We start from the raw sequence: 7,449 nt of genomic DNA, 5'->3' as shown, positions 1-7,449 counted from the left end.
TTAATCTTAGTTTGTGCATTCATCTTTTCATCTTTCAGTTTGTGCCTTTGGGGCACGGCCATGACACAGTTATATTAGCGATGTTAATTACTGCAGGTACTTTAGCACAGCTAGCTTAGTGCAGTTACTTTTGCACCGTTAGCTTAATGCAGTTACTTTAGCACCGTTAGCTTAATGCAGTTACTTTAGCACCGTTAGCTTAATGCAGTTAATTTAGCAGAGTTAGCTTAGTGCAGTTGGCACAGGTAGCTTAATGCAGTTACTTTAGCAGAGTTAGCTTAGTGCAGTTGGCACAGGTAGCTTAATGCAGTTCCTTTACTGGAGTATGCTTAATCAACCTTTCTTAGTACAATTAGCTTAATGTCTGCATGGTCCTCTGCAAAGCTAAGAGCCACTAAAGTGAGCCCCCAGCTTATCGAAGGCCACGCCCTTTGACTTGGGTGTGTGACAGCAGTGTAACCTCCCAACTCTTCTCCTGGCACTATGTTGGTCATGACATTCTGTCGCCCCTCCCCCAGTTCCTCCCTGCAGGTCCTTGTGGGCCGGTGGCCCCATAAAGCACCCCCCCGGACTTGTCACGGTCAGCACTGGATTAACGTATTGGCGTTCTCAACACCACTCAGCGGCTAATTGTCTGCCCTGTGGCGGACGCTCATTTGTTTGTCTGACATTTTGCCTTTGCTTGATTGTGTATTTAACAGGGAAAAGGCAAATTTAATTGGAGGGAGGCCTAATCTGTCTGCTTCAAATGTCACCCCTGCATCGGAGACCCACGCAGAGATGACAGAGCCAGGTTGGGGGAGGGAGGGAGGGAGGAAGAGGGAAACTCGAAGCAAAATGGATTCTCTGTCATGGCACCTGAGCCTGGGATACCTCTGCAAGCCTTCGACGCGCTTCCCCCCGGAGGAGTTTAACCTCGACATTAACGAGGCCATGTCACCAGATTAGCTAGAAGACCATGCTGGTATACAGCCTGTACTGGCACCCGTCCTTCCCCTGCGGCATTTTTGATATGGAGGTGCCATCCCAGCCAATGAATCCGTGGGGGTGTCACCTTCTGATACTGTGACTAAGTCACTGTTTGATGGGGGTGTTTTGAAAGCGTGACGCTTCCTCTTTTTCCTGTGGGGAAAAAAACAAAATGCATGTAAAAACCAACTAAATGTCAGATGACAAACCACAAGTGGCTCATTTCTGTTCCTTCGCTTTGGTTCCGTGCCCTTTTGCAATTATCTTCTTGGCACGGCGGTGCCCCCTACAGGTCAGATTCTTAACGAGCCATTGCAATTTCAAGTTTGACAGTCCTCATCTCCTTTGCATGTAGGTGATTTTGGCCACAAAAATGCACAGAAATTTGCAACGGTGTCTCGCCAAAATTCAGAATAGCACAGTACCCCCCCGAAAGGGTCACCCCACAACAACCCAAGGCACACCAGCCCTCTACGCCCCTCCTCCCTGCCTCTCTACGAGAGTGACAGAGCCAGCAGTGTTGTATATGTGTCCTGGTGGGAGTGGTGAGCTTACAGTCCCATGGACACATACACTGAAGTGCCTGATTGGCTAATGTGTCCAAGGTGAGTGTTTATTGGTTTATCAGCTGTTCATCCACGTGCTGCTTATCCCAGATTCCACTTATCTTGACTGCAGCTACAAAAAACAGCCCTGCTTGAGCTGAAAATGCCCCCCCCCCCCCTGTGCAGATATCATGCTGGAAACATGGTGCCTCGGCACGGCATAGTAAAAGCCGTGTATCTGATGCGTGCTGGTCTTGGGCGTGAAGATCCTGAAGGTCTTCCCTAATACTCCACTGCATCTGTTCCTCATGGGACATTATTTACGATACATTACTCCCAGGGCCAGACTGTGCAGAAACACCTTCAGAAATACCACCTGCTTTTAACACTCGTCAACTTTACAGATTCCCCACATTAGCAATAAGAGGCATATATACTTCAGTGAGATATAAACAGTGATATGTAGTTTTTATATCCTTAAAACTTCTTTAAAACAGAAGTGCCTTTTTGTAGAATTGTCCGGATTAAAGCAAAATAGTTCAGAAAATAACAGTAAGTCTAAGAGTGGGGGGGGGGGGCATCCAAGAAATTTGTATGTCTTTCTCTGATCGAATTTTAATTAGCGGAAAGCTGAGTATCTTCAGAACCAGAGCAAGATGAAAATGACGATGAATAAAAGCAAAAACATGAGCTAATTACAGACTCTGCTCTTTGGAGTCCAAATGGAATCTGAGGTTGGCGGGGTCAAAGGTCACAGGAGGCAGGCAGCTGGGGGCTTTGCTTACCCAGTAGGGCACCCGTCTGATTTCCCACCCACATATGCATGCATTCAAGCAGACAGAGACACAAGCCAATCACAGATGCACGCCTGTTACCCTGTCTATGTGGGAGCTTCGCAAAGAGTGGCATCTTAAACAAAACTCACAAGAAGGAAAATTAATGACAAATAAATATATTTGGCACATTTAATCATTTGAATGTAGATAGTTGTGCCAGTTGGGTTTTTGCTATGATGATTCCCGAAGACAACCATGCCCAGAAAGACAGGAGAAACACACACATGCACACACACACAAACACAGGCACACATGCATGCACACACATACTGTTACGATCGCGTGTAAGCGCCCGGGAGCACAGACAAATATGCAGGAAGCCAGGGATCAGGAACACGGGGTTTAATCGGAGCACTAAGCAGGCAACAGTACAACATCACATCACATCACTGACCGAACTGGGGAAACAAACGGAACTAAATACAATGGACTAATGACAACAATCAGGAACAGCTGTAAAACACTGGGATTCCACATGAGGTTAACGAGGGGGCGTGGCACATGAGAGGAGCGGACGATCGGGGCATGACACATACACATGCACACACACATGCATGCACGCATGCACACACACACACACGCATGCACACACACACAGGCACACATGCATGCACACACATACACAGGCACACACGCATGCACACACACATGCATGCACGCACACACATGCACACATACACAGGCACACACTCATGCACAGACAGACACACACAGGCACACATACGCACGCACACGCACGCCTGCACACACACCTGCCTGCACACACACACACACCTGCACATACACGCACGCACACACTCCCATATACATGCATTGGCAAGACTAGGCCCAACTGTTGAATTTTTGCATTTCCATTTTTGAAAAATACAGAAAAATGGCAGAAGACAAAACAATGCTTTTCCTTTCAATGAAAAACTATAGCAGTTTGATAAACATTAGTGGTGTTTGGGACTCTAAGCCATGCAGGAGTCCCCGTGAACAACTGATGCTTTTCAACAATCGGGCCCCGTCTCCCTACACACTAGAAAACAAACAAAGCAGCATTTTTTCCATTCCAAGGTGCAGGCTTCTGGCTGGGTGGGGGATGATATCAGTCCAGTGGCAGTGATGGACTTTTGAAGAGGGGATCCAGCCCCCCCCACCCCAACACAGTGGGGCCACTGAGGACAGGGGGAGATAAAATCAAAGTGTTCAGCTCAAGCTTGGGCTTCCAGTGCTTCAGAGATGTGGGATGGCATTTGGACAGGAGAGCAGGTGAAACAGGCACCATGAGCCAGCGCACTCGGGGGGCGGATGGGGGGGAGGCGTGACCAGAAGGCGCCGCACTCTTCAGGGCCCCATGGGATTCTGCAAGCCAAGAGAGGAAATCAGAACCAGTTTAGTGGGTCAAAATCCACAGCAAAGTCACAAAGATTCAGCTGCAGAGGGGATCCTGCACAGGACCGGAGATCCATGGGCGCCGCGCTCTCATGCAGCCTGAAAGACCTTTTCCTCATTCTTACAGCCTTGGCTTTCTGAAAACTCACAGCCAGCATGTATCCTGTGTGAAGCGCCTCACATTTCTTTAGTGTGAATGACTTCCACTGTCAAAAGGAATCTGAGGTATTACAGCTGTATTATATTTCAGCTGACAAAATGCCCGGCATGAACTCCTGGTTAAGTGATACTTCTGTACTATTAAGATGGAGAATGTGATATAAATTGACATCTCTAAATTGCGTGTAGCATGTCACTGTGAGGGTCTGCTTTTATATATATATATATATATACACACACATAAACTGACAGGTGTGAAATAAGAATGCAATGAAAAGAGCCAATGAAATGCATCGCTCATGGTCACATGACCCAAAGGGCTCGGAGACTCACACCGCCAGAAACCGATGCACATGCCGCACATGGCGCAGACGTTGGCGATCTGGAGGCCACGGCCGCACTCGGGGCTCATCAGGCAGTTGCGCACCTTGGCACAGCAGTGAGCGCAGCCGGACTGCGTGTCCTGTCGCTTCACATCCCCGTCCTCCTCTCGCCGGCTGAAGCAGCAACCCATATTGGTCCCTTCTGCGGGGCAAATATGCATATGCCGTCTCATAGCTTTATGCTGGTCATACTCCTATCCCATCCTGCTGCACGACCCTCCCATCCCCTTCTGTCTCACCCTCTTTCATCCCCTGCTGTCTCACCCTCTCTCTTCCCCTTCTGTCTCACTCTCCCCCATTCCCTGCTGTCTCACCCTCTCACACCCCCTTCTGTCTCACCCTCCCCCATCCCCTTCTGTCTCACCCTCTTTCATCCCCTGCTGTCTCACCCTCTCTCTTCCCCTGCTGTCTCACCCTCTCTCACCCCCTTCTGTCTCACCCTCCCCCATCCCCTGCTGTCTCACCCTCTCTCATCCCCTGCTGTCTCACCATCTCTCACCCCCTGCTGTCTCACCCTCTCTCATCCCCTGCTGTCTCACCCTCCCCCATCCCCTGCTGTCTCACCCTCTCTCATCCCCTGCTGTCTCACCCTCCCCTGTTCCCTGCTGTCTCACCCTCCCCCGTTCCCTGCTGTCTCACCCTCCCCCGTTCCCTGCTGTACCCTTTTACTGTCCAACACCAACAAAACATCAATAGTATTATTATCATAATAACAACAACAACAACAATAATAATAGTTGCAATTAGGCTATATATATCCAGCATGTAACCTCATTCTTTAAAAATTTTGTGGATTTGGCTGCTTGGTTATTTTGATGCCAGGCTACAGTTTAAGCTAAAATTAAAATACATTGCAGATTCTTATCTTTTTTTTTTGGAGCCACAGGTGAGCGATTTCGGAGCGGGGAGCGGAACGGTCTGCAGTGACTGACGTGGCAGCGTACAGTGTTAGGGTAGCGGAGCGGTCTGCAGTGACTGAGCGGCGATGCGGGGCCGCGTACCGTGAGCGGGGAGCGATAAGGAGCGGAGCGGTCTGCAGTGACTGAGCGTTGGTGCGGGGCCGCGCACCATGAGCGGGGAGCGGAGATTCTCATCGCTCCGCTCCGATCTCATGCTCTGCTGTGCGCTTGTACGAAAATAATTAACGACTTGGTGTAATCTGTGGACCAAACTCTAAGAAAACAATGATCACCAAAGCCGTGGTTATAGTTGAGCTAATTTGTTAATTGGCACTGCATTGGTGAAATTAAATCAAAGGCACGGAAAAGTGGAGCCGAGAATGAGAGAGTGAAGAAAAGAAAAACTGAAATGACTTTTAAAAACGGTCAGGGAACAACCATGCAGTCAGTCATGTTTAGACAGGACAGTTTCCTGCTCCGGGCGGACGCCTGTCTGGACTCCTTTTCACCATCGTCCGCTAACCAAACAACACCAACACCAAACGAATGATATTTCCAATGTTATCAATTTCACTGAATTTGACTGGAAAATACTCCAATTGCTTACATAATCGAAAACGAACGAATTTTCTCGGTAACCGGTTACCCGGTCCGTGTAGTAGGTCTGGTACTGACTCGGGTACGCGCCTGTCAAACGCTGCGAAGAAACTTTGCTACTTACATCCGTGGTTTTATTTGTAGTAGATGCCGTTGTTCAAATTGCCCAAAGGAAAAAGTGGTCCAAAGACCACACGTCCATTTGAGAGTAGTAGGATATGTAATGTGACCATAAGCAGCAATGAAAAGGGTTCAAATATCACTATCAGGGCATGACTGCGTGGGTGTACATTTACTTTATCTAACAGTCTGTAAACTCTCAGCTGTGCAACATCTTTTTTTTCCAAGCAGTATTTTACTGGATCGTCCCGTATTGAAAAAATAAAAATTCGTGTCTCCTTTAGAACCAGCATTATTCCGGACAGCCTCATCCAGACGGAAAGTCTCAGGATCCTCGGCCTGAGCAAGTCCGGCCCTTTCCTGGAGGTAATACAGTATCATGGAAAGCTAATTAAAATGCTACTTACGCATATCTTATGTGCACCTCAGCAGTTTACTGGTGTGATAAAGGGCACAACAGTTGTCCGACAGATGACCCATTCCAGCTACATTGCCGACTGCCTATACGAACTGTATCTAAGTCGTTTTTCCTCTTTAGATCAGTGATAAGCTGCTGTTTATTCACGCAGATTCACTTCGTGTAAGACAGAAATGACAGGCACGCAGTACTGCGCGGAGGCGCGGCGTGGAAATGAATAACAATGATAATGAATAGGCTTCCATGTTACTCTCTAATTGAAGAAAGAACAAGCAGAAAACTTTGGTTCTTATTCAAAGCGGGGATTTAAAGTCACTTTAAGCCAGTGAGATGCCAATGTGCCGCTGGAAACATCAAAGACCGTTCCAAATGTGGAGTATATTTTAATATCCAAAACGTAGAGTATTTTAATGAGAGGGCGTCGACAGCACATTACCCAAAGCAGATTGTATGCTCTTCTCTAGGTCTGCTGCTGTTTCTCATAAACCTTGATAACCCTGCATAGTTTTTATATTCCTTGCATTCGGTACGGCGCATTTCTGCACCCAATATTAACAGCTAACCCTGCCGGTGTCACCCTGCTCGTTAGGCTTTAACCGTAAAGCCCAGCGCCGGCTCTCCGGACGCAGAGGCAGGGCGGCTGGGCAGCTCCCGGCTCCGGCTCCTGAGTCCCATATCACTCACCGCTCTGTGCTGATTTTCTCCCGCCGACACACAACGCTGTTCGTTGTTCGCTGCGGATAAAATGCGCGTACGCGCCCCGGGCTGCCGGTGTCCTCGCCCGGGCGTTGTCTCCCGGTCCTACCGGTCTGGACTGCATGTTGAAAACTAGGGCGGGTCCTCCATTGCATCATTTTAGATAAGAGCAGTAGGATTTAGATGCATGCCTCCAGATTTTATGATGAGATGAGATGTGATGATATTTGATTCATCCCTGGAGAAACTTTTGAATGAACACATTTACACAGTGTGGGGTGCTGCGAGATATTGACAGTATTGCTGATTCCCAGGTCTAAAGGTGGTTCCTGTGGTTAAGTCGTCACTACGACATGAACCCAGACCAGGAAGGTCAAAATGGTGCCACAGTAAGATGCCCTTTAGTGTCCGTGGTTCTGGGTTATTTTCGTGATTATTTCATGGTCTGTT

At 48.2% G+C, this 7,449-nt stretch overlaps 1 long non-coding RNA gene across 1 annotated transcript; it reads right to left on the bottom strand.

The window, feature by feature from the left end:
- Positions 1 to 2,465: 2,465 nt before the first annotated feature.
- On the bottom strand, positions 2,466 to 7,135 carry LOC140590825 (uncharacterized). Its single transcript, XR_011991670.1, has 3 exons — positions 6,988 to 7,135; positions 4,220 to 4,411; positions 2,466 to 3,697 (listed from the first exon to the last, which is right to left on the bottom strand). It is a non-coding gene; the product is annotated as an uncharacterized lncRNA (long non-coding RNA).
- Positions 7,136 to 7,449: the final 314 nt, after the last annotated feature.

The sequence above is a fragment of the Paramormyrops kingsleyae genome, chromosome 5, assembly GCF_048594095.1.
Source record: "Paramormyrops kingsleyae isolate MSU_618 chromosome 5, PKINGS_0.4, whole genome shotgun sequence".
NCBI lineage: Eukaryota > Metazoa > Chordata > Actinopteri > Osteoglossiformes > Mormyridae > Paramormyrops > Paramormyrops kingsleyae.
This window is presented reverse-complemented; position numbering and strand designations above follow the sequence as displayed.